We start from the raw sequence: 17,739 nt of genomic DNA, 5'->3' as shown, positions 1-17,739 counted from the left end.
TGGGGTCCTCCTTGGTCGACGCCACGGGATGTCCTCCGGTCCGGATGCCAGCTGGATCTTCCCTGGGGTGGAAGCCTGTAAAGACTGCACAGTTCGGGTTAGCGCAGCAACGCTCTTAGCTAGCTCTTGGACCTGATGGTGTAGGTCTGGAGCCGGGTCATTGTCCAAAGCCTGCGCATCAGCTCCCACAGGCCCTGCCGACAAGGGCGCCGCCTCCTGGTGGTAAGTGATAGCAGGGCGCTTGTGGGTCACAACGCCACCCGGTGCCGGTTCTCGGAGCACCCGGATGGCTCTGTCCTTGAACTGTGCAAAGCCCAGATGGGGATCCTGTAAGGCCATTGCCCGCAACTGGGTTCGGTGGGTATTACAATACAGTCCCTCTATAAACTGTTCGGTCAACAGCCTGTCCTCGTTTCCCACTCCATCAGGGTCGGTCTGCTTAATGGCCCTCAGGGCCTCTTGTAGGTTTAGTGCATAGTCCCTTATACTCTCATGCGCTCGCTGCTTGCACCCGTAGAATCTAAGCTTAATCTCGGTTGAGGTGCGGGTATCAAAGGTGTCCTTCAGCCGGGTTAGTATCCCTGCGACAGTCTTCCTCCCAGGTGGCCAGGATTTTACTTCCCTTTTGGCTGCCCCGGTTAGTTGGGCCACCAGGATGCTCACTTTTTGCTCTTCTGTGAGGGGGTACACCTGGAAGAGGCTATCCAGCTTTTCTCTAAAGTCATGCAGGGTATGTGACTCCCCTGAGTACTGGGGTAGCCAAGCTGCTCCCGGGATATAGGGCATGGTGAAGGGCATAACTGCAGCAGCGGTAGCGCTGGCGGGGGTTGAGGCAGTGAAGCTCTCCTCCGTATCCGACATCTTCCTCCCCCCTAGTGGACCGTGGCCTACCTTGCGATGATCCTGTTCCGTAGGCCGTGGCTCCGCAGTGGATCGTCAGGGTTGAGGACCTTCCGTCGCGCTCCTGTGACGTCGGCGTCTGCTGGGCTCCTTCCAGGACCTTACGCAACGTCCGGACGTGAGGCGGGTCTTCAGTTCTCGCGCGCTTTCGGAGTCCACGCCCCTCTTCTTCCCGCGCGGCGTCCTCAAGATGGCGTCCAATGGTGGGAAAACTCCACGGATGGCGGGAAGAAGGCAGAAGATGGCGCCGGATGGCGGGAAACTTCACCACAGGTAAGTTTGAAAAGTCTCTTTTTCAGGCACGCAGTACCCGGTGGTTGCGGGCACGAAATCCTGCCGACTACGCCAAAGTTGACGCGCCCCTGGGCCTGTGTCGCGCTGCGTTGCGCACGCGGGAGCTTACCCGGAGCCGGATCTCTTGAGGGTTGTAGTCTCGTGGCGGTGACCCGGTCCGTGCCCAGGGAGTCAAACTGAGCGGCGATGTAACAGCGGTAGATGCAGGACGACTACGCCACCCGTTGAATGCAGCTATGGAGCTGCCGCTGCAGGACAGTCCGCTGAGGCCGGTGGATGGATGGTGCAGCGTAGATGGTATAACCCCCAACGGGAGGGGTATGGCCTCAGGGCAGCAGATGTGGATGATGGGGGTAGCAGGAACCACTCAGAGACGGTGCGGTGTAATTCAGGGTCTTTACTGGTAACAACGATAGACCCTCCTGGAGTACTTGCTAGTGAACGGGGCCTGGTCAGTCCTTGAGCAGATGGGATCTCCCCTGGCCAGGCGGAGTTGTAGGCCTCCCAAACTGACTGTACTCTTCTGGCTACCTTGCTAGAAGCGGATATAAGTAGCCCACGTCCCTGAGTGTACCGTGTGGTGCTCACCCGTATGGCCGGTGACTCGGGGCCTTCTATTGGCTTCCGCTCCACGATGGCGGTGCTGGTCCCACACGTGTGACCGTGCCTTCGGGTTTCTGGGCCTGAGGACCTGAAATCCCCTGCCGGTCGGCTTCTGCTGCTGGGTAAGAGTTAGTCCCCACAGCCTCGGACGCCGGGTCCGGTAAGAAAGCTTCTCAGTCAGGGCGAGCTCTGCAGCTGCCAGCCCCTGACTTGTAGTAGTATTGCTCCCACTGAGCTTCTGCTGTTTCTTCCTGTGACTGTTTCTTGTCTCTACTCTCCTTGACTGACTAACCCTGCCTCAGCCCAGGGTTTATATAGGGGAAGTTCTTCCCCTCCCAAGACTGGGCAGGAGGTGTGGCATGCACAGGATCCCTGACCAAAGGACCTCCCACCTGCTCTCAGACATAATATCTCTATCACTGTGGCAACCAGACCCCTGGGGTGTCACATTCTCATGCTGCGTAGTGAGAGAACCCAGCTTCTGTGATGAGTGGTGACGTCAATAAGGTTATCGCAGTTCACAGCCGCTGGACTGCAGTAACCTCACTGATGTCACCACTTGCAGCGTGAGAACTTACTCCGCAGCATGAGAATCGGCAGTAAGTTCTTACGCTGTGAGCGGTGACATCAGTAAGGTTACCGCAGTTCAGAGTGAGAACCGGCAGTGGCTGCAGCTACAGCTGGACGAAGAAGACGGGGATCGTCGTGGGACCTCCATATGGGCTTCCTGTGAACCCTGTGAATTATTTTTTTATGGTAGGTACCCCATGCCATTTTTTTCAATTAATTATTTTTTAGGTTAAATAAGGCTAAACACCCTTTAGTGCCATATGGAAGGCACTAAAGGGTGCTAGTTTATTATATCTAGGGGGCTTGTGACATTAAATATCTGCAGGACATCTATCCTATTTATTCTATCTATTCTATTTATCTATCCATCTATTCTATATACAGTACTGTATCTATTCTAGTTATCTATTATATATATATCTAGTCTATCTATATATACAGTACAGACCAAAAGTTTGGACACACCTTCTCATTTAAAGATTTTTCTGTATTTTCATGACTTTGAAAATTGTACATTCACACTGAAGGCATCAAATCTATGAATTAACACATGTGGAGTTATATACTTAACAAAAAAGTGTGAAACAACTGAAAATATGCCTTATATTCTAGGTTCTTCAAAGTAGCCACCTTTTGCTTTGATGACTGCTTTGCACACTCTTGGCATTCTCTTGATGAGCTTCAAGAGGTAGTCACCGGAAATGGTCTTCCAACAATCTTGAAGGAGTTCTCAGAGATGCTTAGCACTTGTTGGCCCATGCTTCACGGTGGGAACCAGGCATGTAGAGTCCATCCATTCACCTTTTCTGCTTCGCACAAAGACACGGTGGTTGGAACCAAAGATCTCAAATTTGGACTCATCAGACCAAAGCACAGATTTCCACTGGTCTAATGTCCATTCCTTGTGTTCTTTAGCCCAAACAAGTCCCTTCTGCTTGTTGCCTGTCCTTAGCAGTGGTTTCCTAGCAGCTATTTTACCATGAAAGCCTGCTGCACAAAGTCTCCTCTTAACAGTGGTTGAAGAGATGTGTCTGCTGCTAGAACTCTGCGTGGCATTGACCTGGTCTCTAATCTGAGCTGCTGTTAACTGGCAATTTCTGAGGCTGGTTGACACGGATAAACTCAGCCTCAGAAGCAGAGGTGACTCTTGGTCTTCCTTTCCTGGGCCGGTCCTCATGTGAGCCAGATTCTTTGTAGCACTTGATGGTTTTTGCAACTGCACTTGGGAACACTTTCAAAGTTTGCCCAATTTTTCAGACTGACTGACCTTCATTTCTTAAAGTAATGATGGCCATTCGTTTTTCTTTACTTAGCTGCTTTTTTCTTGCCATAATACAAGAAGTCTACAGTCTATTCAGTCGGACTATCAGCTGTGTATCCACCAGACTTCTGCACAACACAACTGATTGTCTCAACCCCATTTATAAGGCAATAAATCCCACTTATTAAACCTGAGAGGGAACACCTGTGAAGTGAAAACCATTTCCGGTGACTACCTCTTGAAGCTCATCAAGAGAATGCCAAGAGTGTGCAAAGCAGTCATCAAAGCAAAAGGTGGCTACTTTGAAGAACCTAGAATATAAGACATAATTTTAGTTGTTTCACACTTTTTGTTAAGCATATAATTCCACATGTGTTAATTCATAGTTTTGATGCCTTCAGTGTGAATGTACAATTTTCATAGTCATGAAAATACAGAAAAATCTTTAAATGAGAAGGTGTGTCCAAACTTTTGGTCTGTACTGTATATAAACTTTCTTTATTAGTTTGTAAACTAGCTTTAAAGCACCACGCCAGTGTTTTTTTATTGCACCGCTGAAGTGGTGCTTTAAGTGTAAGTCCCTTGCCCCCTGTCTGATACTCACCTGCCACCGCCTTCATCCGTTTCTAGCATTTCCAAACATTTGCTGCATTTTCCGCTGATGAAGTCGCATTGGTAGTGGCGATATGCGCGGGGTAACACCACTCCTGTCCTTTACTTATTGCTGGATACCTAGGTAGGGTATTTTTTTCTACACTGTTATACATATCATTAATCGTGCTGGTATTGTATACCTCTAATTTGCTTTATGTATGTAGCTTTTTAGTATTTATGAACAGCAGGGTACTAAGTATGTTCAATATTAACATCATTGGCATTATATATTTTAGTGCATTACTAAATATTCTTTCTAAATAATGTTAATAACTATAAAATCATCTATATATTTTGTCACTCTGCACTTTATGAATAGCCTATGAACTTTATAGTCTGTGACAAAGTCACTGGCAAACCACTGAGGTTGTTAGCTTCAGTAATATAAACCTAGGAAAATGCTCCAGCACACTAAGTGCTAAGAGGGGTTAATCGGCCATGTTTAGCGCTAGGTTGATTGAACAGGTGTAGAGTGGGAGGAGTCCAGAGGATAAATACCTAGCCTTCTAGAGCATTCAGTATTGGGTGGGCCTGGAGGTGCAAGCTCTGGATCAGTATTTTCATGTTAAGGAAAGCTGATCCTTGTGTTTGTTCTTGAAGTGGGCGGATTCCCGAGGCAACAAGGACTGTACCATATGTAATGTTTTTGCTTTCCTGTTAGGCTGGGAAGGCCGTGTTTGTTTTGCTAACGTTTCACTGGTTTATGCAGTAGTTTTAATAAACCAGACACAGTGTTCCTGTGTCTACCTCTATGTTAAACTGAGTGGGCCAATCTACCACAGTTGGTGGAGAATGCGGACAAGATCCTCAGTGAGCAAGTGTGATGGCTATTGACAAACTGTATGTCCTGGGTGACGGCGGCTGTAAGGATGGAACAGCGGTCAGACAAAATACAGGAGTTGATCAAGCATCTTAGGACCTGTAGAAGCACAATTAGCGTGAAACGGCCGTCGTCCGACATGTGCACCACATACTCCCCTGCATCCATGTTTTAATATAAAAGAATAAAGAATTGTTTTCCAGGTCCGGTGAGTGCTAACCCTTTTTGTCTTCCCATGAACTATGATCAAGCACCTGGGTCTACCTCTATGTGCAGTCGAGTAAGCCGATCTACCACAAGTCATAGACTTTATAGTCATATGCTTTTCAATAGGTACTGTTTAAAGATTCATTTATAGCTATTTACTACATGCTCAATGTATTTGCCTGTTGACACAAATTGAATTATATCAACTCTTTTAGCACGTTCACACACTTTTTGAGGTCCCTGAGGTTAACAGTAGGGGTGGACCTAAGGCTTTCCAAGGACTAGGTCGATTCTTTTGTGTTATGGCCATTATTGTGTGCCTCTTTAATTGTTTTTAATCTTGTTTGTTTGAGGCTTGTCACGATTAACTGATAAATAAAATATATTTTTAAAAACGATCACTATTATATACATACTTCTTTCTCTTCTTAAACATAGCATACGGATTGCATACACATGTCATACGGATGCTAGGTGAGAAAAATCGCATTGTACTCGGATGATACTCTCATGACACTCGTCTTACTTTCTGGATAAACATTGGAGCGATTTTTTTACACAGCTGAAAGATAGCCCAAAGATGCAGATACTGAACTCAAAATTCCCTTGCAAGACCATATGCTTAATTGACCAGGCTCTTTAAAGGGGAACTAAACTTTCAGGTAGCTTACCAAAATAAGATGCAATGTGTGTATATATGAGAAATAAAGTGGTTTGGTACCGGGTTAGCCAATTGAAAAAAGATTGCTCTCAGTGGGAAAAACAAGATAATCTTGTAGTTATGAGTAAAAGGTATCGTAACTACAAGATTATCTTGTTTTTCCCACTGAGAGCAATCTTTTTTTATATGAGAAGTAACACTGTTTATTGACATTATTTGACTTGTGTCCTGCATGTTTAACCAATTTCACCTCGGCAAGCTTTATCTGTAATTTGCAATAAAATTTGTGGTTATTGGGTAGAAACTACTTGCTATCATGTGTCCCATACTCTGCACACACAGTACCCTACTCTTCTTTCCTTAGGTAATACACATACATAAGCAGCAGCTGCATGGAGGAAATGATACAGATGTACTGAGCACTGTAACTGTGAATCCAGCTATGGTATAAGATAATATACTTGCTAAAAGGCAGCAGGAGAGCAAGAAGAGTCTCATAAATGGAGAAAGAAGCGTATTTCATGGATAAGATATATTACAAAGTTTCCTTTAAATTTAGACCTAAGACCAGACTCAAATTAATTTAGATTCCTAAATTCAGTCTCCAATAAATGGTCTGAATAGAAAAAACATTACTCAGACCTCAGATAAACTCAGAAACTTAACCTCCTCGCTCCTTGCTGCATCTGCAACTCTGGGTGCCTTTAAACACATGGTACTGACGCTAACAGAATCAGGACAATACATCCTGGAACTGGGCCAAATGCAGCAGTGGTTCAATTTAAAAATAAGACTCCAAACAAAGAGAGTTATTATCAACCACTGTACAAAGAAATAAAAATTGGCACATTCAGCCAGCAGCCATCTGAGCTGACTCTCCCATACACAGGACTACACATTCAGCCAAGCGCTCCTGTATTCTCTATAAGAAAGTCGCTGACTGACATGTCAGCCGGTGACTTATCTCCAGGAGAACAATGCGATCAGCAGATCAGAATCAGACAAGCCCATCGACATCTCCGCCAACTATGAGTTGACTGGCATCTCCATACACATAATACTGTTGGTCTAACCCGTTAGTATCGGTGGGTTCAGTTGACATGAGTCTAATGTGTATGGGGGTGCCATAGCCACCCAAAGTAGGGTGGTAGACAGAGTCCCCTTCCTTTGCCTAATTACTTTGACACCATAGTTGTCATTGACTGCAGCATCGATTTCAGCAGGGTGCCAGTGATATGTTACTGCTGTCACTCACTGCTGATGGTGCATGGTCAGTTCCTGAGATCACACTATCATTGGGAAGTAAATATATGGAAAAGCCATCCTTTCATGACATACAGTTAGGTCCATATATATTTGGAAAGAGACAACATTTTTCTAATTTTGGTTCTAGATATTACCACAATGAATTTTAAACAAAACAATTCAGATGCAGTTGAAGTTCAGACTTTCAGCTTTCATTTGAGGGTATCTACATTAAAATTGGATGAAGGATTTAGGAGTTTCAGCTCCTTAACATCTGCCACCCTCTTTTTAAAGGGACCAAAAGTAATTGTATAGATTAAATAATTGTAAATAAAATGTTCATTTCTAGTACTTGGTTGAAAACCCTTGTTGGCAATGACTGCCTGAAGTCTTGAACTCATGGACATCGCTAGACGCTGTGTTTCCTCCTTTTTGATGCTCTGCCAGGCCTTCACTGTGGTGGATTTCAGTTGCTGTTTGTTTTTGGGCCTTTCTGTCTGAAGTTTAGTCTTTTACAAATGAAATGCATGCTCAATTGGGTTGAGATCAGGTGACTGACTTGGCCATTCAAGAATATTCCACTTCTTTGCTTTAATAAACTCCTGGGTTGCTTTGGCTTTATGTTTTGGGCCATTGTCCATCTGTAGTATGAAACGACGACCAATCAGTTTGGCTGCATTTTGCTGGATCTGAGCACACAGTATGGCTCTGAATACATCAGAATTCAGTCGGCTGCTTCTGTCCTGTGTCACATCATCAATAAACACTAGTGACCCAGTGCCACTGGCAGCTATGCATGCCCAAGCCATCACACTGCCTCTGCCGTGTTTTACAGATGATGTGGTATGCTTTGGATCATGAGCTGTACCACGCCTTCGCCATACCTTTCTCTTTCCATCATTCAGGTAGAGGTTGATCTTGGTTTCATCTGTCCAAAGAATGTTCTTCAAGAACTGTGCTGGCTTTTTTAGATGTTTTTTAGCAAAGTCCAGTCTAGCCTTTTTATTCTTGATGCTTATGAGTAGCTTGCACCGTGCAGTGAACTTTCATGTATTTACTTTCATGCAGTCTTCTCTTTATGGTAGATTTGGATATTGATACGCCTACCTCCTGGAGAGTGTTGTTCACTTGGTTGGCTGTTGTGAAGAGGTTTCTCTGCACCATGGAGATTATTCTGCAATCATCCACTACTGTTGTCTTCCGTGGGCGCCCAGGTCTTTTTGCATTGATGAGTTCACCAGTGCTTTCTTTCTTTCTCAGGATGTACCAAACTGTAGATTTTGCCACTCCTAATATTGTAGCAATTTCTCGGATGGGTTTTTTCTATTTTTGCAGCTTAAGGATGGCTTGTTTCACCTGCATGGTGACCTCCTTTGACCGCATGTTTACTTCACAGCAAAACCTTCCAAATGCAAGCACCACACCTCAAATCAACTCCAGGCCTTTTATCTGCTTAATTGAGAATGACATAACAAAGGGATTGCCCACACCTGTCCATGAAATAGCCTTGGAGTCAATTGTCCAATTACTTTTGGTCCCTTTAAAAACAGGGTGGCACATGTTAAGGAGCTGAGACTCCTAAACCCTTCATCCAATTTTAATGTGGATACCCTCAAATGAAAGCTGAAAGTCTGAACTTCAACTGCATCTGAATTGTTTTGTTTAAAATTGTGGTAATGTCTAGAACCAAAATTAGAAAAATGTAGTCTCTGTCCAAATATATATGGACCTAACTGTAAATGTACTTGGTATTTTTTTAGATAAATAAATAAAAAAATACATGAAAGCAAAATTAAATACGTCTTCAAAAAGCCCATATTCTGGTTCTGCAACGTGGGACGAGGTGTGGGCGCTGCGTGGAGTGATGGCAGCCGCTCGTTTGTTATTATGAAGAGCCGTGCGAGGAGTGACCAAGGCAGGACGTCTGTACAGTAGTAAGGTTGCAGAGGAGAGTTCCCTACAGAAAATAAAGCAGAGAAGACCCCAAAGATCTACACAAAAACAGGCATTTAAGGCTTTTCAAGTACATACACAGGAGAGCGGAGATCTAAACTTAACCTTGTGTTTCAAGCATTGGGCACTACCGATGAGCTCACCTCTTCCATAGGGTTAGCCAAAGAATTTTGACTAGAAGCAAATCTCCAATGTATCGCAGAACTTGAGAAGATACTGTGTATGCTGCAATACATTGGCTCAAATATTGCAACACCAGTATCCTCAGCCAGAGAAAACCATAAAGTGAATACATAATTTAAAGAAGAGCTTATCAGGGAGCTGGAGCAATGGATTCCTCCACTGACCATCTTTATTCTACCATCTGGAGGTAAGGCCATCACTACATGTGGCTCGAGCAGTGTGTCGAAGAGCAGAGAGTAACTTTCAAGCTGCTGGAAACAGAAAAGGTAGATCCAAATATTGGAAAATACTTGAACAGTCTGATCTTTTACAGATTGAGTGATTTCCTTTTTACATTGGCAAGATATGTCGCCAAGTCAGAAAGCAGTTCTGAGACAATCTGCACTTGAACATACCCATGAGGATGTGAGAGTGTGAAATGTGATAACAGCAGGAGAGCACTAGGACCCTGTGACTTTTGCCTGGCTGGGCTCAGAGGAGGGGCAGTGCTAGAAACTGTGTGTATTCTAAGAGCCGTCTGAAGTGTGAGTCTAGACAGGAAGTCTGTGAAAAGGAGCTGCAATAAGACGCTGTCTTTACACTCTTCCATGTGGAGTTTGTTTACCCCTTTCTCTGTTTAAGGACAAGTGCTGAGCTGGGGAAGCTGTGTGGCTCTGTGGAGTTTTGTGGAAGTCCATGCTGAGTGGATTATAGACTTTGTGCTGAAGGACTCACGTGTCAAGTGATGAAGGGACTGAGTAATCCATTTCTGTGACTGAGCACACGGCAGGTGTACTGGATAACAGTGAGAGACTTCGGGAGGAAAGAAGATTTCTGGTGCTATTTCCACTGAGAGGATATTGACAAGACTTTGTGAAGAGATCTTCCGAGACCTTAATCTGAGGCTACAGGACTAAAGTCCCCGGTGTGTGGGCTCGGCATCGGCCGACAAGACAAGGAATTTTTGCTGTTTTGTGAACTTTGTTTTTGTTCTGGCGCCAAAGTTTTCCGGGACTAGCTGCAGCCACCATGATTCACAGGCTTGTGATAGACTGCATCTGAGGTTAACGGTACCATAACTTTAAGATATCCGGATATCCTGATAATAAGGGTATAAGAGCAATTGATATAGTTTCATGCATTATTATTGTTCTTAGTGGTAGGATTGTATGCAGTGTGCCATCTCAGGGGGTCCCCATAGACCGCCCTCACTAGACTGACACAGTGTTTAGGTAAAATTGTTCCAGATCTCTAGAATAATTCACACAAGCTGGAAACCTTGAGATTGGCGCATTGATTTCAGCTTTTGCTGATTGTGTGTATTTAGTAGAGACAGTGTCCCAGGTAGAACCTGAGACTGATTCATGCAATACTGAATTTTAGTCTTATCTCTGTTTTAGTAAAGAAAGTGTTGTTTATTTCTGTCTCTGTCTCAGTTTGTGACTCACTGGATCTCTCTCGGACCTCCGGTCATTACATTTTTGGCGTAATCGGCAGGATCCAGTGCTTGTCATGGACAGAGACGAGGGAAGAAATGACTCTGCCGCACCAGCAGCCCCCCCGCTGGTAGCGGAACCCCTGGCAGCCGCGACGACTGTGGGAGGATATGTGCCGGTAGGAGCTTTACTCCAGCACATGACGAAATACGACGGACGTAACATGCCGTTGCAGGATTGGGCTGAGAGGGTTCGGAGTGTGCTGCGGATGTGTAATCTGGCCCCCGCCTTACGGGCAGAGTTGGCATTAAATGCACTAGAGGGCGACGCTAGGCGGATGGTGATGGTACGTCCAGAGTCAGAGAGGAGCACGTTAGAGAAAATCTTGGAGCTGTTAGAGGGGATTTCAGGAGGCCGGGCTCGTGTGGCCCAGCTTCGTTCCTTGTTTTTCAATCGGCCCCAAAGGGAATGTGAGACTTTGATGCAGTACTCGAACACTTTACAGGAAATGTTGAATGAGGTGCAGCGACTAGACCCAGGGGCCATGGGGGCATTCCGAGAGGTAGACCGCCTACCCCGGGATCAATTCATAACGGGGTTAGCCAATAGACTCCTTCGAGACAAACTGACAGAGATGTCCCGAGCTACCCCGGAATTATCCTTCTGGCAGATTTATCAGGCCGCGGTGGAAAGGGAGGAGGAGTCTACTCTGGTGGCCGAGGGGGCAGTGGACAGTGCACAGCTGGAGGGAGGTCTAGCGCCAGTTTCAGGAGGGGGTGGACTGGTAAACGTTGTACAGGCTCTGCGTGCCGAACTGAAGGAGTTAAAGCTGGAGGTTTCTAAACTCAGAGCTGGGCCGGTCCCTACTCCTATGGAAGGGCCACCCGCCCCGTCCTCTGGAATGGTGGTTCCACAGTCTGCCAGGTCGCCCCCCTCGAATGATCCAAGTTCTTGTCCACGAGGAGCAGTCACCTGCTGGAGGTGTGGGCGTCGGGGACACATCTCCCGGTACTGCCGGATGTCTGCAGCCCCGGAGCCTCCTTCGCCGGCGTTAAACTCCCAGCCGCTGCCATGAGAGGGCGAGCAGCAGCGGCCCACCCCCCACAAAGCCCTCGACGGGAAGAACAAGATTTGTTCGCATGCTGTCCAGTGCTGGAAGCAGAGTTTGAAGGGCGGAAGATGAGATGCTTGGTCGACACAGGATCCGAATGTACCATAATGCCCTTAAAGGTGTACAAAAGGCACTTCAGTCAACTCGTGGTTCCCGAGGATGGCCGAGTGATAAGGCTTACAGCCGCTAACAATGGCCAACTGACGGTGAAGGGGATCGTGTGGATGCAACTGAAAATGTTTGGTCAAGAGCTGGGTCAGAAAGGGATAGTGCTGGTGGACCACCCTCCCAGAAGAGGGATGGAGGTGACGCTCGGAATGAACGTTCTGCGAGATTTAAATCATAAGATGTATGCCAGGGAGGGACCCCGATACTGGGCAAGTGCTACCCACCATCGACCCACCCAGAGAATGTTACACCGTCTAGTGCTGAGTTGCGATCTCCTGAAGAGTGCGGTCCCTGGGGGTCGGGTGGGCCTGGTCCGAGTGCCATCGCGGACCACGATCTCGCTAGCGCCCCGGCATGAAGAACTCTTAATGTTACCGGTGGGGGCTGCGCAGAGACTAAATGGGCTTGAAGTACTCATCGAGCCAGCCCCAGAGAAGTCCTCGTTCGCCAAGGCGCATGTGGCCCGGTCTCTGGCGATTGTGAAGAATGGACGGGTGCCAGTCAGATGTATCAACGTTTTAGAGGAGGCTGTTACAATTCCTGCTGGGACCATTCTGGCTGAATTGTTTGTGCCAGCAGGGAAGGTGCCTGATAAGACAGTGTTTGAACTTCGCTCAGATGAACAGTCTTTCTGGACATTCGCGGTTGAAGTAGGCCAGACCGAATCTCCTACCGAAGAATGGAATGGTCGTGTGATCATGGACCAGATGGGAGTGGATCGGGAGAAACTGACCCCCATGCAATTGGAGCAGCTGGAGAAGGTCTTGTGGGAACATCAAGAGACCTTTTCGCGACATGCGGAGGATTTCTGTTGTTCCCGGACGATTGAGCATGAGATTCCCACAGGGGATACTCCTCCTATTAGGGAACATTATCGTCAAATCCCCCCAACACTCTACCAAGAGGTGAAGCGCATGGTGGCCAGTATGCTTGACAACCAAGTGATCCGAGAAAGCCAGAGCCCCTGGGCGGCCCCTGTGGTCTTGGTGCGGAAGAAGGATGGGACCCTTCGGTTTTGTGTGGACTATCGCAAATTGAATGCTCACACGGTGAGGGACGCATATCCATTACCTCGCATAGAAGAGTCTCTGTCGGCATTGGGTCGGGCCAAATATTTCTTGACGTTGGATTTAGCAAGTGGCTATTGGCAGGTACCAATGGCCGAAAAAGATTGAGCCAAGACAGCGTTTGTCCTACCAATGGGGCTCTTTGAATTCAACCGGATACCCTTCGGGGTCACTAACGCCCCGGGAACTTTTCAGCGCCTGATGGAACATTGCTTAGGTGATCTGAATTTTGAATCAGTCCTGATATACCTAGATGACATTGTGGTGTTCGGGGCCTCATTTGAAGACCATCTTGAGAAGTTACGTCAAGTTCTCCGGCGGCTCAGTTGTTATGGCCTAAAAATAAAACCAAAGAAGTGCCAACTGTTACAGAGTCAGATTGAGTATCTAGGTCACGTGGTGACTCCGGACGGGGTTCTGCCCGCGACCAGTAAGGTCATGGTTGTGCAGGAGTGGCCACCCCCCCCGTACCCTGCGTGAGGTTCGGGCCTTCTTAGGTTTAGTGGGGTACTATCAGCGATTTGTACCTAAGTTTTCACAAGTAGTGAGTCCCCTGAATGAGCTCTTAAGAGGGACGGCACAAGGCCCCCAAAATCGCCCCATCCCATGGGGACCCCAGCAACGAAAGGCATTTGAGGAGGTGAAGGCCGCCCTAACGAGTGCTCCATTGTTAGCATATGCCCGGTTTGATTCCCCTTTCCTGTTATATACCGATGGCAGTCTGCATGGGCTGGGGGTGGTACTAGCACAAGTGCAGGATGGTCAGGAGCGAGTAATCGCCTATGGCAGCAGGTCTTTGAGAGACACTGAACGCAACCCAGCTAACTACAGTTCATTTCGCCTAGAGCTACTGGCCCTGGTGTGGGCAATGACGGAACGCTTTGCCGAGTATTTAACGGGAGCTGAGGTGCTGGTCATGACTGATAATAACCCTCTAGCTCACCTAGAAAATGCAAAGCTGGGAGCGTTGGAGCAGCGGTGGGTCGCTCGCCTTGCTAAGTTTAACTATCGAATTAAGTTTCGATCTGGGCTGGAAAACGGAAATGCGGATGCACTCTCAAGGGTGCCCCTTGGGTCCTCGGGGGAAAATGTTGATGACCAGCTGGAGGACACTGAAACCCCTGACTTGGGGCAGGTACCTATCTTCCGAAGTGTGGTACATTCAAGTGAGGTGGCGTCAGGGATGCCGTGTGTTCTGGGGAAAACACCCTCGGAATGGGCGAAGGACCAGAACGATTGCTCTGACATTGCACTAGTGCACAGTTGGGTACAAAAAGGGGTCTGGCCGCGTGCAGAGGAAAAGGCCCAGCTCTCCGTGGAAGGAGTGAAACTACTGCGACAGTGGGATAAGTTGTGCGTGGAACAGGGCCTCTTGTACCGTAAGGTGTACCTGCCATCTGAGCTGCAGCACCGGTACCAGCTAGTAATTCCTATGGGGATGGGTCCGGTAGTCGCTCGCGAGGCGCATGAGAAGGGGGCCCACTTTGGGAGTGAAAAGACACTCCAGTGGCTACAGCGAGTCCTCTATTGTTCTGAATTGGGGGAGATGGTGACAGAGGCGTGTCGGCAGTGTCGGGTCTGTGGTCTCAGTAAGAGCCCTGAGCAGCGGGCGCCCACGCAATCTATTAAGACTTCCGCTCCTTTAGAGCTGCTCATGATTGACTATGTCTTGATAGGATACTCAACGTCTGGGTATTCTTATTGCTTGGTAATGACAGACCACTTCACCAAGTATGCTGTAGCAGTGCCAACAAGAGATCAGTCGGCGGAGTCGGCGGCTGAAGCAGTGTGTCGATATTTCATTCAGGTGTTTGGGTGTCCGCAAAGAATACACTCGGATCAAGGGGCATGTTTTCAGGGGGCATTGATGAAGGAGCTGTACCAGCTGTATGGTGTCGCACAGTCGAGAACGACACCTTACCATCCCCAAGGTAATGGAGCTTGTGAGCGCTTTAATCGGACTCTGTTGCAGATATTGAGGACGTTGGAGGGTAAACAACAGGTACGCTGGCCTGAGTATCTTCCCGAATTGATGTGGGCCTACAATAATAGAGTGCACAGCACTACTGGCTACTCACCACACATGTTGATGTTCGGGAGGCCAGGGCAGGACATTGCAAACCAAGCCTTTCTCCCCGGGGGATAGAGTGTTGGTGAGAATCAAACGACGGTTCGGAAAGCTGAGTGAACGGTGGGAGGCGACTCCGTACCTGGTAAAAATACGACTGAGCCCTGAGATTCCAGTCTACGAGGTTGAACCGGTGCGGACAGGGGGACCATCCCGTAATCTTCATCGTAACATGCTACAACGGTGCTGGTTTAAAGATGCCGTCCCCGTTTCCCCGGAACCACAGGCCGTGTCCCGAGGAGTGGGCATCCCTAATACTCTCAAATTTGATGGTGGGTCTGTCTCCGCCCCTGCTTACTTGCCCCCTGCGACCGATCTGTCCCCGTGTGGAGAGAGTATTGAGAATGTGGTATGTCCTTCAGAGAACGGGGAATCAGGTCAGTTACCTGATCCATATGATGTGGCACCGGGCGCAACACCTCAGTAGGGACCAGCCTCATTGGCTCCCGTTGAAGAGACTTCTGCTCCCTCAGGAGCCGAGCCTGTTGGGGTAGGTCTCAGGAGAACTACTCGAGCTACGACGGGTATACCTCCACAACACTATGCACAAGACGACTTTGAGTGGGGAGGTGTGTCGAGGACGCCAACCTCTAGTGGGGTGGCATGTGAGAGTGTGAAATGTGATAACAGCAGGAGAGCACTAGGACCCTGTGACTTTTGCCTGGCTGGGCTCAGAGGAGGGGCAGTGCTAGAAACTGTGTATTCTAAGAGCGTCTGATGTGTGAGTCTAGACAGGAAGTCTGTGAAAAGGAGCTGCAATAAGACGCTGTCTTTACACTCTTCCATGTGGAGTTTGTTTACCCCTTTCTCTGTTTAAGAACAAGTGCTGAGCTGGGGAAGCTGTGTGGCTCTGTGGAGTTTTGTGGAAGTCCATGCTGAGTGGATTATAGACTTTGTGCTGAAGGACTCACGTGTCAAGTGATGAAGGGACTGAGTAATCCATTTCTGTGACTGAGCACACGGCTGGTGTACTGGATAACAGTGAGAGACTTCGGGAGGAAAGAAGATTTCTGGTGCTATTTCCACTGAGAGGATATTGACAAGACTTTGTGAAGAGATCTTCCGAGACCTTAATCTGAGGCTACAGGACTAAAGTCCCCGGTGTGTGGGCTCGGCATCGGCCGACAAGACAAGGAATTTTTGCTGTTTTGTGAACTTTGTTTTTGTTCTGGCGCCAAAGTTTTCCGGGACTAGCTGCAGCCACCATGATTCACAGGCTTGTGATAGACTGCATCTGAGGTTAACGGTACCATAACTTTAAGATATCCGGATATCCTGATAATAAGGGTATAAGAGCAATTGATATAGTTTCATGCATTATTATTGTTCTTAGTGGTAGGATTGTATGCAGTGTGCCATCTCAGGGGGTCCCCATAGACCGCCCTCACTAGACTGACACAGTGTTTAGGTAAAATTGTTCCAGATCTCTAGAATAATTCACACAAGCTGGAAACCTTGAGATTGGCGCATTGATTTCAGCTTTTGCTGATTGTGTGTATTTAGTAGAGACAGTGTCCCAGGTAGAACCTGAGACTGATTCATGCAATACTGAATTTTAGTCTTATCTCTGTTTTAGTAAAGAAAGTGTTGTTTATTTCTGTCTCTGTCTCAGTTTGTGACTCACTGGATCTCTCTCGGACCTCCGGTCATTACAAGGACATGGGGATTATGGCTACACACAAGGAGGAAGAGAAAAAAGACAGCTGAAAGATTTTTCTCTGCAAAAAATTTTTAATTTTCAGGTCATAAGCTGTGTTCACACTCATTGGTCACTTTTAACCCCAACAACCTTTGCCGCTGTAGCCTTTCCACCATTTCCTTGCACAATCACTTAATCTTGAAGAGAAAAGTTTTTTTCACCTGCATGACAATGCTGCCAAATCATATTCTTCGTGCAGTTTCCCTGCAAGATTAAGTGATTGTGGAATGACCACTGCTTGTAAATGCTTATAGGATTTTTTATGTGAATCTTGCAGATGATGGTGAAGAACAGCTTCAGAGATATCCGAGCTTATTCAGCAGAAATCAAATTTCATCTATGGCATTGTAAGGCGGCGGTGTTCACACCGTGCAGTAACTGAGCCAGTGACCCAAGCAAGTCCAACATAAACAGCTTTTATTTCAGCAACTCATGGGTTAACAGAAAGTCCTCCGGTTCGCAGCCGGGTTAACAGAAAGTCCATGCACAATGGTTGCCGTGGGCAATGGCCGTGCCGGCCGCTCAGAGCCTGACAGGTGCAGAGGGTTCCCAGGCGTGGGTTCAGCCACACTCAATCCTGCTGAGGCTTTCCTGCTGTGCTCCTAGCAGGTTCCAACATAGAACAACACTAATCCTTAGAGCATGGGTTTTAAAGGACCTGTGGCAAGAGCCACTGGAAAACCCAGGTTGGAGGGAGGAGGCCGCCCCACTGCCTCCTGTGACCTCCCCCCAGAAATGAAGGCCCTGCCAGGTTTTTACTAATCTGCCTTAGCCAGATAGCCTGACTAGGTCCACGCTCA

The 17,739-nt window shown here is 47.5% G+C and overlaps 1 pseudogene; it reads left to right on the top strand.

Annotated features, from left to right (window-relative positions):
• Positions 1 to 9,079: 9,079 nt before the first annotated feature.
• LOC141256546 (corrinoid adenosyltransferase MMAB pseudogene) lies at positions 9,080 to 9,740 on the top strand (annotated as a pseudogene).
• The last annotated feature ends 7,999 nt before the right edge of the window (positions 9,741 to 17,739 follow it).

Source organism: Phyllobates terribilis, unplaced genomic scaffold (genome assembly GCF_046119375.1).
Source record: "Phyllobates terribilis strain yellow unplaced genomic scaffold, ASM4611937v1 Scaffold_1__5_contigs__length_1240528914, whole genome shotgun sequence".
In the NCBI taxonomy this organism is placed as follows: Eukaryota; Metazoa; Chordata; class Amphibia; order Anura; family Dendrobatidae; genus Phyllobates; species Phyllobates terribilis.
The sequence above is the reverse complement of the archived record's forward strand: the minus strand, read 5'-3'. Positions and strand labels throughout refer to the sequence as shown.